Source organism: Crotalus tigris, unplaced genomic scaffold (genome assembly GCF_016545835.1).
Source record: "Crotalus tigris isolate CLP2741 ecotype Arizona unplaced genomic scaffold, ASM1654583v1 scf7180000017550.10884619, whole genome shotgun sequence".
NCBI lineage: Eukaryota > Metazoa > Chordata > Lepidosauria > Squamata > Viperidae > Crotalus > Crotalus tigris.
In genome coordinates, this window is record NW_024096468.1 from 6,376,848 (window position 1) to 6,394,159 (window position 17,312).

The 17,312-nt window shown below is 47.8% G+C and overlaps 1 protein-coding gene across 2 annotated transcripts in view; it reads right to left on the reverse strand.

Moving 5' to 3' along the window:
* CLUH (clustered mitochondria homolog) overlaps nucleotides 1–17,312 on the reverse strand; it is a 91,851-nt gene that overhangs the window by 56,314 nt on the left and 18,225 nt on the right. Inside the window, exon 1 of one of the 2 annotated variants that reach the window (XM_039341795.1) lies at nucleotides 7,699–9,082. The exons of the other annotated variant lie outside the window; for it this stretch is intronic. The gene's annotated coding sequence lies outside the window, so the exon portion shown is untranslated. Of the gene's footprint in view, nucleotides 1–7,698; nucleotides 9,083–17,312 lie in introns of those variants that run through there. 2 annotated transcript variants of the gene reach the window in all.

The following is a 17,312-nucleotide window of genomic DNA, read 5'->3' on the forward strand; positions in this document are numbered from 1 at the left end:
GGAAACCCTATACCAGTGATGGCGAACGTTTTAGAGACCAAGTGCACAAAAACTGGCCCTGCCCCTGTTCCACCCCCTGCCCCTGCCCCTGCCCCTACCCCACCTGCCTGCAGGGCCACTCACTGCCTCCAGGGCTCACCGCAGATCACCCAGGCAGCCCAGCAGCACCATGGTGGCCACGCCCTCTGCCCACACCCCACAACATCAACTGTGTGCGATGGGGCATGAGGGCAGATTCTTGTCTACACTGCCTGGCTGCCATGTCCTTGGTTGCGCTGCTCCACGTGGGCCATGCTCAGAGGCAACTCTCCTCCAGGGAGACTGCTGGTGAGAAGGAGGTCACAGGAGGAGGCAAGGCTGGAGCAATGGCACATGTGCCCACAGAGAGGGCTCAGTGTGCCGCCTCTGGCACCCGTGCCATAGGTTCGCCACCACTGCCCTATACCATTTCAGACAAATGGCTGTCCAGTCCCTTCTTAAAAACTTCCAGTGTTGGAGCATTCACAACTTCTGGAGGCAGATTGTTCCACTGATTAATTGTTCTCACTGTCAGGAAATTTCTCCTTAGTTCTAGGTTGCTTCTCTCTATGGTTAGTTTCCATCCGTTGCTTCTTGTCCTGCCTTCAGGTGCTTTGGAGAACAGCTTCTTAAATACATGCCATACAAGTGCCAGAATTTTGATTTCGTGACCGTGGGGATGCTGTATCTATCGTAAGTGCAAGGACCTCTTATAAGTCCTTCTTTTCCATGCTACTATAAATGCTAAATGGATGGTCGTACATCAGGGACTAGCTGCAATGCCTTTTCTGTTCCTCCATTTAGTACAGATAAACACTGGGAAATGTTAACATGACATCCTAATTGCCTCTGGCTTTCCTCATTCTTCCCATTTCCTTGTTTAAAATCTTAGCAAAGTTGGTGCCCTTCAGTCTGTAAGCTTCATTGTGTTAGTTCTGAGCCTGTGCCTTGGGTTTTATTTGTAGCTGGCTTGGAAGCTGCCACAACAGCTGCTCTTGCAAATATTTAGGTTGAACTGAAATACGGTTTTTGGTTTTTTTGCTATCCAGAAGAATGGGAAAACGAATCAATGTCTGCACGCGTCAGCTCCTAGATTGGCCTAGTCAAAAACACTTTGCAGGAACTTGTTTTGGTGCAAAACAAAGAATGGAAATCTAGCCAAAGGTTTCCAGTTTTGTTGTTTGCAAAAAAGAAGAATCTGAAGAGAGCAGTGTGTGCTGTTGCTGAACGGAGCAGTGTGTGCTTTGTTTGCTAAGTAGTCTAGTTCCCCTACCATTGTTTCCTTTAAGATTGGAGAATTAAGGTGTCTCTAGCTGAGACTCTAGAAAGAATACAGAGAAGAGAACAAAGAGAATTAGGGGACTGGAGGCTAAAACATATAAGGAACGGTTGCTGGAATTGGGAGTGCCCAGTTTAATGAAGAGAAGGACGAGGGGGAACATGATAGCAGTGTTCCAATATCTCAGGGGCTGCCACAAAGAAGAGGGAGTCAAGCTATTTTCCAAAGTGCCTGAAGGCAGGACAAGAAGCAACAGATGGAAACTAACGAAAGAGAAAAGCAACCTAGAACTAAGGAGAAACTTCCTGACAGTTAGAACAATTAACCAGTGGAACAACCTGCCTCCAGAAGCAGTGAATGCTCCAACACTGGAAGTTTTTAAGAAGAGACTGGACAGCCATTTGTCTGAAATGGTATAGGGTTTCCTGCCTGAGCAGGGGGTTGGACTAGATGACCTCCAAGGTCCCTTCCCACTTTATTATATGTATAAGAATTCTGTGGACTAGTAAGTTTTTGGAAAGTACTGTTTTACAAGTGGATTAAGCCACTAACGCAGGGAGCTTCTGTCATGGTTTACTGTACAGGTAGTCCTTGATTTACAACTGTCATGGAGCCTGCCCATTATGCTCCTAAGTCATGACATTTGTAAAGCAGGTAAACCACATGTCTGATCTGATTTTACGACTTTTTTTTTTTTGCAACGGTCATTAAGCAAATGCTGCAGTTATTAAACGAACACTGTGGCTGTTAGGTGAACCCGTTGTTTGCCATGGGGTATTTTTGCCAAAATCCGGAAGCAAACTTGGTTTGGGGCAAAAACCTCATGAGTTGCAGTCACGTGACCATGGGATGCGGCAAACAGCTGTAAATGCAGGCTGGTGGCTGAGCGCATCTGAAATGCAGCCATGTGACCACAGTGGGGGCGGCCCAGCCATCAGAACTTCAGAAAAAGATTGCAAGTCCTTTTTTCAGGGTCTCTTGTCACTTCAAACAACCAGTCACTAAAGCAACGAGTCATAAGTTGAGGATATCCTGTAGTTTCTCTTTTGTATATGGAGATTCTCAGTCATCCAGTTCATGGTTGTCCCAAAGGTGCTTTTTCAGGAGGCAATTGGACTTCCTTGTTTTTCTTTGAAGACGTTTCACTTCTCATCCAAGAAGCTTCTTCAGCTCTGATTGGATGGTGGGGCTCTGATTGGATGGTGGGGGAAATGGAAAGATTTATACTCCTTGCAGACAGCTGTTCATTTGCATTCTTTTGGAGAATCATTAAAGCTACCTGGAGGCTTATCTGTGTCTTCAGGGTCACCTGAGTAGTGCAAATGTGTGAGGAGCCTTCTTGGAGCTGTTGAAACTAACCACTCGCTAAAATAATGGAAATGAAATGGGCCGCTGTCCACACTGTGGGAATGCAAAATTAGGTTTGTTCATTTTCCTCTCATTACTTCCAGCCTTCTGGTTTTTTTGCGTGAAAACCTTGGAAGCCAGGCATAAGATGTTAAGATGGATCAGACTAAGAAGGAATACAATACAGGTAGTCCTCGACTTCCAACAGTTTGTTTAGTGACCGTTCAAAGTTACAACAGCACTAAAAAAAGTGACTTATGATCGTTTTTCACACTTAACGACTGTTGCAGCATCCCCATGGCCATGTGATCAAAATGCAGGTGCTTGGCAATTGACTCATATTTACGACGGTTGCAGTGTCCCGGGGATCATGTGGTCAAGCATAATCAATGGGGAAGCTGGATTCACTTAACAACTGTGTTATTAACTTAACAACTGCAGTAATTCACTTTTAACAACTGTGGCAAGAAAGGTCATAAAATGGGGCAAAACTCACTTAACAACTGTCTTGCTTAACCACAGAAATTTTGGGCTCACTTGTAGTCGTAAGTGGAGGACTAAGTGTATATAGGCCATGGATGAGAACAAATATAGTCAGTGTCTCTCCTTTTTATCTTTAATGTTGCAGGGGAAAATATGCCAGGTGGCACCATGTATCCAGGTGGCAAGACAAGATACTATATTTTGGATTTGAAGACATAGGTCAAGAAATGGTTCGCCCATCTCCTCTGTAATCAAGTCCATCCAGCTTATTGTTGGTCACCTCTTCTCTTTGCTTCTACCTTTCCCAACGTTAGGCCTTTCTCTAAGATTTCCTGTGGGTTTTGAAGCTGAACAATGGAAAGCTTTGTAAAGTCCAGTAATCACATAAGTAAGTTGGAGTCAAGCCAAATCTCTTGAGTTTATTGAAATCTTCTTGTTCTTTTTCCCCCCTTTTAAAATCCATATGACATAACAATGTTCATCTAATAATTGGGGTGCCAATTTGGTGAAGCAGGGAAGATCTGGACTAGAAAGTAAGAGACCATGAATTTTAGTCTCCCTTTACAGCTTCACGCTGGCTGAGAAATTCTGGCACTTGAAGTCCACAAGCCTTAAAAGTTGCCAAGATTTGGTCTAGCTTTAAGCATGGAGGTTTCCAACTTTTAAGAGGCATTGAAAGTAGCAGATAAAAATTAATATATATATTTTTGGAATAAAAATTTAAATGCCCTCTTTTTCCAAGGCAGTGGCAAGATGTAAAAACAGCAAAACCTGGTCCTTGGGCTCTTAAAATATAATTACTATAACTGAAAATGTTGTTCCATGTTTATTGAGCACTGACTACATACAGTCATGGATCTGATCACATGCTAAGGAAGATGCTTCATCTGAAGGGAAAAAAAAGAATCCACTGGTCTATTTATGTGAAGATTCCCGCTTTCTAAAAATACACTTATTACTTATTAAAATATGTGAACATAACATTAATCAAACCAGGCAGATTCCAGACTGTCATTTGGTTCAGTAATACTTCCCTCAAACTATGCACACATCCATTATACAGAAAGATTTTGGGTGTGGTACAATTACTGTTTTAACAGCTTATACTCTTAATTGTCTTTGAGCAAAGCTTTGCTTTAATTGGACATTTTACTGAACTAGCCTTATCAAAAATCTCAATTTGGAAGAAAAAAATCCTTACATATCTTTTATGCAGCATGTCACCTTAATTTATTACAAAATATGTATTATACTTAGTTATCAGAAATCTCAAGGAGTTCAGCTCAGACTCTAATGTTCTTTAGGATATGGACAATGTAGATTTAATGACAAACTTTTCAAAAATTCCCAATAAGAAATCTTAAATACAGGTTTGTGAGAACATGAAGCATTTCTTCTTAATGATTAATTTTATTGGGGACAAATGCCCCTGCCATCCACCTTTGCTGAAAGGGTTAATCAAGGGAATTTTAGAATTGGGGTTTGCTAGTCAGTTCCCACCCCACCCTAAGCATTTGACCTAAATAGTTTCACCAGCAGAATTTGGCACCCTGCCTTAACCAACAAACCCAATGAAGGAGGAAAAATGGATTGGAATATTTTAAGTGTCAATTGCTGAAGAGAATCTACCAATGCAACTTAATCAGAATCCTGAGGCTGTTTAAATGATTAATGGGTATATTCCCTGCATTTTAATAGAAGCTGTGCATTTAACATTTCCTGTCTTCTCAGCTCAGCTCAATCCTCAGTCAGTCAAAGCAGAAAAACCAGTATCACTGGTTACCCCAGTTGATTGACAGCCATAACGTGGGGAGACGTGGGTTGGGTTGAAGGAAAAAAGCCATCTGGGCATGGATCTCCCTTCTTGGCTGTTTTCCAGAATTGCCATCTTACGTGCAGCATGGTAAATTAATTTTGTCTTGGGGGGAAAGCATGTTACAGAGTTAATATTAAATCATTCAAACATGTGTGTAGGGGGGAGGGGGGTCGTACTTATATCAAAAGGTGTTCCCTGTTTGCTCTGTCTCCAATATGCGTGAAAACCATCTAACAGGTAATCCTCGATTTATGACCGCAACTGGGAGCAGAATTTCCGTTGCTAAGCAAGGCAGTTGTTGAGTGAATTGCCTCTGATTTTACATGACCCAGGGATGCTGCAACGGTCATAAGCCTGTGACAGTTGCCAAGCATCTGAGTTTTGATCATATGACCATGGGGATGCTGTAATGGTAATAAGAGTGAGGACTTGACATAAGTCACTGATTTTGGTTACTGTTCAGTTACTACCGGAGCAGTTGCTAAACAAATGGTTGTAAGTTGAGGACTACCTGTACTACTAATAGCTTTTCAGAAGACTTCAGATAACTAATGTATTGATGCTCTTATGAATTCTGATATTATGTATTGAGGGTTTAAGATTGTGAGGTAATTATGAGCTACTTTAGGAGAATTAACACCCAGAACAATTGCAGTTAAATATTGCTTCATAGTCCTGCTTGCAAGTCAGGATAATCTAAACATGCTATGCTCTGAATATCACTAGAGTGGAAAATATGACTAATGAAAATCCCAACTCCGGCCTTTTCAGGCAGCAGTTGAAGTGTGCGATTTTTTTGCAAGGAGATTCAGATCTTTTTGTGTTCAGTTTCTACAAATACTTAAAAGCTCTGAGCCAAATCCAGATTGCAGTTAAGTCAGTAGTCCTCAAACCTGGCAACTTTACCACGTATAGAACTGAATTCCCAGTATGGAATTAAACCTTGCTAAAAGGCAAATGGCACGGCAATCAGAATTTGTAAGAAGTTGCAGTCTTGCAAGACTTACGTCAGGCTTGGCTGGTCTAAGCTGCAAATAAAACTTTTGTTCAATTTTCCAGCTTTTTTTCCAGTGAGCTCCCTGTTTTCATTTGATACTGGCTGGGGAATTCTGGAAGTTGAAGTCCGCACATCTTAAAATGGCTAAGATTGAGAAACACTGATGTACCATAACCAGATTTTGTCTAACATCTCGTATAGGATTTGTATTGAAACTTTACAAAAAGAAGAGAACAACTAACACTACTATTAAATTATTTTTTTGAATTAAACGTACACTCAATAAAAATCAATATGAAACATTAAAACAATAGTAACACTAGAACCAATTTAAAACTGACAGAGATAGTTAAGAAGGGAGCAAGATGCACATTAATATAAAGTAATGGAGGAAAAAAGAGAAAGAAAGGAAAGACAAAGCAAGAAAAAGGGGAAAAAGTTGTGGAAAAATAGAAAAGAAAGAAAAAATAAAAATATGGCTTCCAAAATTCTCCACAGTAGTTATAAGTTCATTCTGTTTACCATCGTGAACTATTTGGGATCAATGGAGGTTGAAAGCCAGTATAGAAACATTAACAGTAGTCTTTCCTCATCCACCCCCACGCAGCTATTAGCAACTTCAGGCTTTAATATAAGGAACCTCAAATGACAGGTAGTTCTCAACTTACAACAGTTTGTTTAGTGACTGTTCAAAGTTACAACGGCACTGAAAAAAGTGATTTATGACCATTTTTCACACGACGGTTATAGCATCCCTATGATCACATAATCAAAATTCAGACACTTGGCAAGTGACTCATATTTATGATGGCTGCAGTGTTCTGGAGTCATGTGATCATTTTTTTGCACCCTTCTGACCAGCAACGTCAATGGGTAAACCACATTCACTTAACAACCATGTTACTAACTTAACAACTGCAGTGATCCACTTAACAACTATGAGGTCGCAAAATGGGACAAAATTCACTTAACAAATGTCTTACTTAGCAACATAAATCTTGGGCTCAATTATAGTCGTTAGTCGAGGACTACCTGCATTTTAGAGGCACCTAAGTGGAACCACCAACCAGATGGCTTTTGATTGAATGTGAAGGCCCAGAGTGCTAAATTTTAGAATATTCAAGCTTCTCTCTCTCTCTTAGTCACCCAGTTGTGGAGGTGATATAGAGCACAAATTTCATGACAGTGAGAAAAATTAATCAATCGGACAGCTTGCCTCCTGGAGTTGCGGGCGCACCATCACTGGAGGTTTTCAAGAAAAAAGACTGGACAACCATATAATAATAATAACAACAACAACAACAACAACATCTGGCTGACTGTGCGATGATCCATAATAATAATAATAATAATAATAATAATAAAGTTGGAAGGGACCTTGGAGGTCATCCAGTCCAACCCTCTGCTCAGGCAGGAAACCCTATACCATTTTGGAAAATTGGCTGTCCAGTCTCTTCTTAAAAAATTCCAGTGTTGGAGCATTTACCGCTTCTGGAAGCAGGTTGTTCCACTGATTAATTTGACCAAGATAGTATAAGGATTCCTGCCTTGGGCAGGTGGTTGGACTAGAAGACCTCCAAGGTCCCTTCCAGCCCTGTGATTCTCTGATTTTCTATACAATCCAACAAATTTGTGGCTCTTTCTCTTTGAATACACAGCAAAAAATACCAACTGCATTACAGCTGGATAGCTGAAGACCCATATATCCTCAAAAAACACCCCACGTCTTCCCCTGACCCCCACTTTTCCACCCCCTACCTTTCTGCAGATGGGCCAAAGATTTTCCTTTTTATTCATTTGCAAGGGTTCAAATCCTGCAAGGATCAGGAGAGGCGATCCGAGACATCTCCTTGGATGGTGCTCCGGTTTGGAAACACCAGGAAAGATTTCCATACGTAGGTTGCCACATACCGCAAACTACATTGCTTTCGTACGGGCTGCTGTAAACAAGTGTGCACTTTTACCTCACCAAACTGAGTCCTAAATATGAAGGAGGCATCTGCTCATCTGTGATGCAAGGACAAGGAAAACACCCCAGAGATGTAATTCACCAGGATCCTATTATGCTGACATCAGCTTGTTAGCGCCTTGTAATATATTCTGTGCAGATGTAAAGAGATGATGGAGCGATTGGTGGGGTTTTTTTTTCCATTTCCAAACAGGGTTCGACAACTTGCAGTTTTGCGGCTCCTTCCGGCACACTTCAAAATCCCTTCTAATCCTAACGGCTGAAAACCAACAATGGGGCTTCCTGCCACTCTAAAACAAGACGCTGAACATCCCCAACATGTCTCAACAGTCTCCATTACAGTAGCCAAGAACTCCTGGCAAAGATTATTTTTTTGGCTATTTCTCTTCCAGGCCGATCTTGTTCTGAACAAGTCAAGACACACAACAAATACTCAGAGCTCCTTCTGCATCTTGCAGATGTTTTTTGCCACCCCCAAATAACACAAATGGCAGAGAGCTGGAAGAAAAACAGCAGTTGCCTACAAGGAACTATTATTTTAAAAAAATCTGCAAGGAAAGATACCTCTTATTTTTTTTCTCCAGACCTGTTCTATGAGAACAAAATGGGAAAACCGAGAGACTGGGAAGTTCATTTTAAATTGGATTACTGTGTGCAATGATGAAGCATGAGTCACATTTCGGCTTTCATTATGCTACTTTCCAAGGGCTTATCTAGGGAAGTGAAGATTGCTGCTGCTGAGTGAGCGGGTGCGATTTTTAAGCCTTCTAAGGTGATATAAAGAAACAGAATGAATGCAATGTGCAGAATTAATGCTTAGCTCATGACTGCTACTGATTATGTGCCATCAAGTAGACTCTGACCGACTTCCCTAGACCTTCCTCAGAACCCGGTCCTTTCAGGTCTTCTAATGAAGCACCCATCACTTCTATAATTGAATCCATCCACTTTGCTGTTGGTTGTCCTTTTATTCGTTTTCCTTCCACCTTTTCCAGCATCAGATTGTCTCTTCAGAGCTGTCTCTTGGCATAATGCAGTGTTTCTCAACTTTGACAACTTTAAGATAGAATAACAGAATAACAAGAGTTGGAAGGTACCTTGGAGATCTTCTAGTCCAACCCTCTGCTCTAGGAGAAGATCCTATACGGGTGATGGCGAATCTTTTATTTATTTATTTATCTATCTATCTATCTATTTATTTATTTATTTATATGCCGCCCAATCCCAAAGGACTCAGGGCGGCATACAAAATTAAAACAACCATCGAGAATAAAACAATAAAATAATTCAATCATACCGCAAGTCTGATCATGTCCCGCCCCCCCCCCGGGACATCAGCCCCAGGCCTGCCGGAACAGGAGAGTTTTAACGGCTTTCTTAAAGGCCGACAGGGTGGGAGTTGTTCGAACCTCGGGGGAAAGTTGATTCCACCAGGTCGGAGCCACCACAGAAAAGGCCCTTCCCCGAGGGCCCGCCAGCCGACATTGTCTGGCCGACGGGACCTGAAGGAGGCCCAATCTATGGGACCTCACCGGTCTCTGGGAGCTGTGCGGCAGAATGCGGTCCTGTAAGTAACCTGGCCCTATGCCATGAAGGGCTTTGAAGGTGATAACCAACACCTTGAATTGCGTCCGGAGACCCACAGGAAGCCAGTGCAGCTCGCGGAGGATAGGTGACACGTGGGCGTACCTTGGCGCGCCCACAATCGCTCTCGCGGCTGCATTCTGAACCAACTGCAGCCTCCGAACGCTCTTCAAGGGTAGCCCCATGTAGAGCGCATTACAGTAATCCAGTCTTGAGGTGACGAGGGCATGAGTGACTGTGAGTAAAGCCTCTCGGTCCAGATAAGGCCGCAACTGGTGCACCAGGCGAACCTGGGCAAAGGTCCCCCTGGCCACAGCCGATAGATGTTGTTCCAAATTTAGCTGTGAGTCCAGGAGGACACCCAAGTTGCGTGCCTGCACTGAGGGAGGTAAATTTGCCCCCCCCCAGGACTAATGATGGACCATCCAGTTGACCTTTGGGAGGCAAGACCCAGAGCCACTCGGTCTTGTCAGGGTTGAGTCTAAGCCTGTTCACCCCCATCCAGACCCTCACATCTTCCAGGCACCGGCACATCACATCGACTGCTTCACTGAAAGGACACGGGGTGGAGATATATAATTGGGTATCATCCGCGTACTGATGATATCTCACCCCGTGTCGCCGAATGATCTCACCCAGCGGTTTCATGTAGATGTTAAAAAGGAGGGGGGACAGGACTGAGCCCTGAGGCACCCCATGATCGAGGCGCCTAGGAGTCGATCTCTGTCCGCCCGCCAGCACCGACTGCGACCTGTCAGAGAGGTAGGAGAACCACCGCAATATGGTGTCTCCCACCCCCACCTCTCCGAGACGACGCAGAAGGATACCATGGTCGATGGTATCGAAAGCCGCTGAGAGGTCAAGAAGCACCAGGATAGAGGAGTGACCCCTATCCCAGGCTCGCCAGAGGTCATCGGTCAGTGCGACCAAAGCAGTCTCAGTGCTGTAGCCGGGCCTGAAACCAGATTGAAAAGGGTCCAGATAATTAGTTTCATCCAAGGATCGCAAGAGTTGGGACGCCACCACCTTCTCTACAACCTTCCCCACAAAGGGGAGGTTGGAGACAGGACGAAAGTTCTTCAAAACAGCTGGGTCCAGGGAAGGCTTCTTGAGGAGGGGCCTCACCACCGCTTCCTTTAAAGGTTGCGGGAAAGACCCCTCCATCAAGGAGGCATTGATTATTGCCTGGAGCCAGCCTCGTGTCACCTCCCTACTGGCAGAAACCAGCCAGGAGGGGCACGGGTCCAATAAACAGGTGGCGGCATTCATTGCCCTCACGGCCTTGTCCACTTCATCAGGGGTCACAGGCTCAAACTCGCTCCAGATAACATGACTAAGACCAGCCCCCGGCAACTCGGCTGGCACTGTCCAGTCGGAGTCCAAGTCTCTCTGAATCTGAGCGATTTTGTCCGAGAGAAACTGAACAAACTCCTCAGCTCTCCCCTGCAAGGGTTCCTCCGCCTCCTCCACTTTAAGAAGGGAGCGGGTCACCCTAAACAGGGCGGCCGGGCGAGATTCTGCGGACGCAATAAGTGCGGAAAAGTGAACACGCTTTGCCGCCCTTATCGCCACTAAATAAGTCCTAAGATAGGCTCTTATTAGTGATCGGTCAGATTCAGAGTTACTGGCCCTCCAACATCGCTCTAGACGTCTCTTGTGGCGCTTCATCTCCCGGAGCGCCTCAGTAAATCAAGGCGCCCTCCGGGGACCACCACCACAGAGAGGTCGCAAAGGCGCAATTCGATCCAGGGCCCCGGACGCCGCCCCATTCCAGGCCCCAACCAGGGACCCGGACGAGTTGTGGACAAGGGAGTCAGGTATTTCCCCAAGCTCCTCCTGGAACCGATCTGGGTCCATTAGGCGCCTGGGGCGGAACCACCTAGTCGGCTCCCTCTCCCTGCGATGGGGGAATGATGCTCTGAAGTCCAGCCTCAATAGGAAATGATCTGTCCATGACAAGGGTGAGATCTCTATTCCCCCTAATTCCAGATCATGTCTCCATTGCCCCAAGAGAAACACAAGGTCGAGTGTGTGACCACCCCTATGAGTCGGATCCTGGATTACCTGGGTCAGGTCCATGGTTGCCATGAACTCCTGCGCCGCTTCTGAGCGATCGCCGAGTGATGGTAGGTTAAAGTCCCCCAGTACCATAAGTCTGGGGAAGTCCACCGCCAACCCGGCTACTGACTCCAGCAATGCAGGCAGGGCTGTTGCAACGCAGCTGGGAGGTAGGTACGTCAGCAGCAAGCCCAACTGAACCTGTGAACCCAACTTCAATAGGAGGGACTCACACCCAACAACCTCCGGGGCAGGAATCCCACGAGGACTCAAGGACTTCCGAGCGATGACTGCCACTCCCCCACCCTGCCCTGATGTCGAGGCTGATGAAGCACCACAAACCCGTCCGGGCACATCTCCGAGAGGGAGACACCCCCCTCAGGGCCCAGCCAGGTTTCGATTATACATGCCAGGTCCGCCCCGCTGTCCAATATTAAATCACGGACAAGGAGTCTTTGTTGACAATGGACCTGGCATTAAGCAACAGCAGCCTACAACTAGGGCCCTGTACTCCCCTGTCACCAGTACTACAGGATGAGCCTTTTGAGGGGCCAGAACAAGGAATCGCTCTAATATAGCGAATCCTCGTTCCCCAAAGATGGCCTGCCCCTCGGCTCCTGCGATATCTGCCCATCCCAGTCATAACCGGGATGCTCCAACCTTCTCTCCTCCCCGGAGTACCCCCACCCTCACCAACCTTCTCCCTTCCTGACCGGACTAGCTTTCCATACAGACCAAGCCCAAGGTTAAGTCCTGCCCCCCCTACTTTTGCTATTGCAATCAGCAGAGGGGGTACCAGGCTCCGCCCCCAACTCCACCATTCTCATACCCCAAACACTCAGTACACATTCACACTCAATTTATATACATAAAAATAAAAATATTCACATTCATATGCCCTAAATACAATAATAAAATTTATACGTAACAGGGCCACCATTCATCTACATACATACACATACCCACAACAAACATTCTCTAAAAAATATTGCCCCTCTGTGTCCCAGGCTGGTCCAATGTGGCCGGCTAGGCGATCTTTAGGTACTTGTCTTGGGGCAGCCCGTACTTGGCCTTATGTTCCTCAAAGAGCTGGGTCAACTTCTCCAAGTACCTCTCGTGCAGCTCATCAATGGCTTCTCCGGATATCCAAAAATTGTGTAAAGTCAACCCAGCCACGGCGGGACTGTAATTCGTCTTCTTCCATGGGGTGCCAGTATAGGCCGGCTCCTCTGGCCTGCTCGACAGCCTCCCCAAGGGCCCGTTCCCCAATGCGGCGGGACCCAGCAACAGCATACAATTGAAGCTGAAGGTGCTAGCCTTATTGTCGCGCTTCCTCTTGTTGCTGGCCGTCACCGCAGCGGCGGCAGTTGCCGCCAAGGCAACGGGCAAAGTCACGCGGGGAGCCCAGGTCACTGGAGAAGGCCCCACTGCGCAGCCCGAGGAAAACGACGAGGCGGCGGCGGCGATGATAACGGAGAAGAAGGAAAAGGAAGCCACACACGGGGCAGTGAGGATTGGCTGAGCGCTGGGCCGGATTGCCCAGGCGAGCGGCTGCGGTGAGGCCTGCCGCCACGGGGGAGGCTGTGGCTGCTGGTGGGGCAGGCCGACACTCTCCAGCGGCAGAAAGTTGGGCTGTGGGTCGCCGCCACGCGGGACGCGGGACATGCCGGCCAGCGGGGACGAGGCGGCGGCGGCCTCCAGGCACAGCGAAGCGGCCGATGCGGCAGACGAAAAGGTTGAGGAGGCCGAGGAGAAGGCTGGGGCGGGGCGGCAGGCTGGGGCGGCAGCAGCGGACTGGGGCAGCGGTGGCGGCTGCTACTGCTACTAGCAGGCGAGGTCTCGCGCCAGCTCCAGCTGAAGTGGGGGGTGGCGGCGGCAGGAACGCCGGGATCTTCTGGGCGACGCCAGCTCCCGCCGCTTGGCTCACAATGTCTGGCTGCGGTGGGTCGTGGGAGCTGGAGCCAGTGCTGAGGAAGCCGCCGCGGCTCTCCCGCACCTAAACAAATGGCAGAGACCGAGTGCCCAAACCACAACCCAAAACCCACTTATTTATTGCAAAGTGACAGGGCCGCATCAGCATTGTGATGCCCTCGGGGGGGGGCAGGGGTGTGTGGCTCACTGGGTGGGTGTAGTTGCAGTGGTCATGGCAGACTGGGTGGGCATGGCCGGGGTGGGCATGGCCACCTCAAAGTTGCTCGTGGAGCAATGTTGCCTATGGGGGCTGGGCAGGATTGGGGGAGATCCAGGGGGTCTCTGATTGGTGGGGCAGTGAACAGGAAGCTTGCCCTACGGGGTGAGACAGGGGGAAGGGCGAGGGTGCCATTGCCACAGGGCAGGGTGATGCCTGACACCATCGGCCCCTGAACACAAAAGCCAGCAAGTGCATGGGGGCGTGCTCTACCACCTTTACTCAAGTTCAGTGGTTCTCAACCTTTCTAATGCCGCGACCCCATAATACAGTTCCCCATGTTGTGGTGACCCCCAACCACTTATACATCACCGGGTGCCAGGGGCATGGCCAAAGAAGGGGGGGAAATGGCGGACAGCCTTGTTTGGCGACCCCCATGAAATGGTCGTTAGACCCCAAATGGGGTCCCGACCCACAGGTTGAGAACCACTGCTCAAGTTGCTAGCTGGCCGCTTTGCCTCCTTTGTGCTGGGTGGGGCTGCCGCTCTGGATGCCGCCGGTGGCTTAATGGACCTGCATGAGCTGCTGGCAGCGGTGGTGGGCGTGCCCACAGAGAGGGTTTTGAGTGCCGCCTCTGGCACATGTGCCATAGGTTCGTCATCACTGTCCTATACCATTCCACACAAATAGCTGTCCAATCTCTTCTTAAAAACCTCCAGTGATGGTACATCCACATCTTCTGGAGTCAAGCTGTTCCACTGATTGTTGTAGCTGTAAGGACATTTCTCTATTTCTAGAAGTTGCATCTCTCCTTGACAAGTTTCCATTCATTGCTTCTTGTTCTGCCTTCTGGTGCTTTGGAGGACAGATTGACTCCTTCTTCTTTGTGGCTTTGGAAAACTGTTATCATGTCACCCCTTGACTTTCACTAGAGTTGAAGTGCACACATCTTAAAGTTGCCACAATTGAGAAGCATTGGCATAATGTGTCTGAAGAAGGATAATTTGAGGCTGGTCATTTGTGCCTTGAGTGAGAACTCTTGAGTTAATTTTGTTCAATGATCCATTTGGTTTTTGTTTTTTTGGCTGTCCCTGGTATTCTCAGGAGTCTTCTCAAATACCAAAGTTCAAAAGCCTCAATACTTTTTTCTATTTTGCTTCTTCAACTTTTAGTTCCATAGAATATTACAGGAAATAGTTTGGACAGTTCTGTTCCTTTAGATGTAAAGACCTCCGGGAGGCGTACTACAGGGTGCGGATACGACACGGAGATGAGTGGAAGACAGCATTTAACTGCCCACTTGGCAGTTTCCAATACCGGGTGATGCCGTTTGGGTTAAAGAGAGCCCCTGCGGTGTTCATGCAACTAATCAACCAGGTGTTGCATGAACACCTCTACTGCGGGGTCCTGGTGTATCTCGATGACATCCTCATCTACATGGCCACCTTGGAGGAACATATTTGCCTCGTACGACAGGTGTTACGTAGAAATGTACGTAAAGAACTGCCACATTTGTGCTACTTCAAAACCCCGTGTGGGAAAGCCGATGGGATTGTTGCAAAAAGTAGCTGACCCAACTCTTCTCTGGGAGGAAATCACTATGGACTTCATAGTCGAACTACCACGGAGTAGTAGTAGTAGTAGTAGTAGTGATATGGACAGTTATCGACCTCTTCTCGAAGCAGGCTCATTTTGTTCCCTGCAAGGGGTTACCGTCGGCCCAGCGACTGGCCAGGCTGTTCATACAGCACGTCTATCATCTTCATGGAGTACCCCGAAGTGTAATCTCAGACGGGGGTGCAATTCACGGCGCACTTTTAGCATGCATTTCTTCAACTGGTAGGGTGGTCTCAGGGCCTCAGCTCCGCGTACCACCCCAGTACCAACGGGGCTGCGGAGCGGGCAAACGCTGTGGTGGAACGCTACCTCCGCAGCTACGTCACATACCAGCAAACGGACTGGGTAGACCTTTTGCCGTTTGCTGGGGTGGTGTACAATAATACCGTGCACAGTAGCACTGGGTTTGCCCCTTTTCGGGTGGTATACGGAGTGGAGTTTGTACCCATCCCTGAATGGCCTCAGGGAATGGGCAAACCACACACCCCCCCCAATCATGGATGTCACAGGTAGCGGGGTTGTGGGGATGTGTGAAGGATGCTCTGGCCCAGGCCAAAGCAGCTGTAAAAGCCCAGGCTGACAAAAAGAAGGCAGTCCACAAGCCCTTCCGGGTGGGAGACTGGGTATATCCGTCAATGAAGTACCTCCGCCTGCGGCTACCCTGCAAGAAACTAGGCCCTAAATACGTAGGGCCTTTCCAGATGATTAAGGTGATCAACCCAGTAATGGTGCGGTTACGATTGCCTCCATTCTTGGGAAAGATACATCCCGTGTTTCATGGGAGTTTATTAAAACCGGTCCACGGGATCCCTGCTGGCTCTAATGCACCAGGGCCGATAACTGGGTTGCATTATGTAGTACAGGACATTGTTGATTCACGGGTCCGCCACGGCAACTTACAGTATCTTCTCCGGTGGAAGGGGTACCCCCTCTCCGAGGCATCCTGGGTTGGAGTGGCAGATGTGCATGCTCCCCAACCATAGATGTCCGGGGAAGCCGGGTAGTAACAACTGTGGAATGGTAGATTCACCAACCTCTCTTTACCTTCCAGGTGGAGACGTGGTAGAGGGGGGCGCATGTCAAGCCCCATGGGGCTTGCCAGTCTTTGGTGGGGGGGGGCTCAGAACACAGCCGACCACCGCTGCACGCCGCCCTGACGCCACACGCCACCCCGCCCTGGCCGATATCAGCAAAGACTGAGCCTCGCCGCCCTGCTGATCAGCTGAGCGTCGGAAGCTGAAGGGGCGCCGCAGAGAGTAGCCGACGCCCGGTAAATCACCGTGATGCCAATGCTGGGCGGTGGAGGGGGCCGGGTACAGCTGAGCCTCTGGGGATGAGACCAGCTGTGCAGCAGGAGCCTAGATGAGCAGCGGGCTGGGCGTCGCGGGGTGCAAAACGCCGAACAAACCTGCCTGCAGCTGGAGGAGTGCCAGCAAGGAGCCATGAAAAGACTGAAGGGCCAGAAAACAACAGAAGCGGCGTGCCGGCAGACAGCTCCACCTAGGACAAACGGGAAGAGGGACGACAGGGAGGGGCTGATTTAGGGGAAGGGCAGGGCCAAACAGACGGGGCTTTAAGGGTAATGGGGCGGATGGTAGTTAGCAGCTGGAGGGTGAGGTTTGGGGCGTGCCACGGTTATATGAAGCACTGGGAGCAAACCACTTCCACTGCTGACTTTGTTTGTTAAGGATTAAAACTCTGACTTGCACCTCGTACCTGCGTTCCTGTGATCTTTTCAACTGGACGACGACAGACGGGCGTGATAGACACATTTTCCAAACCATCATGGCTAATCTATTAAGAGCTAGTCAACAGCATATTTCTTGACTGTTTGTTCTTTTACTATGGACCATGACCTTCAAATTACTTTAAAAAAGAACATGAAAATTGCAATACGTCAAATTGTGTTATGTTTTGCGGCCAATTATTTGGGAAGGAAATCCTGGGGTGATCCAGTTGCTGTAAACTAGGAGGGAGAGTACTTGTGCTTCAAAAGTTGTGGGATGCCCAACCTCA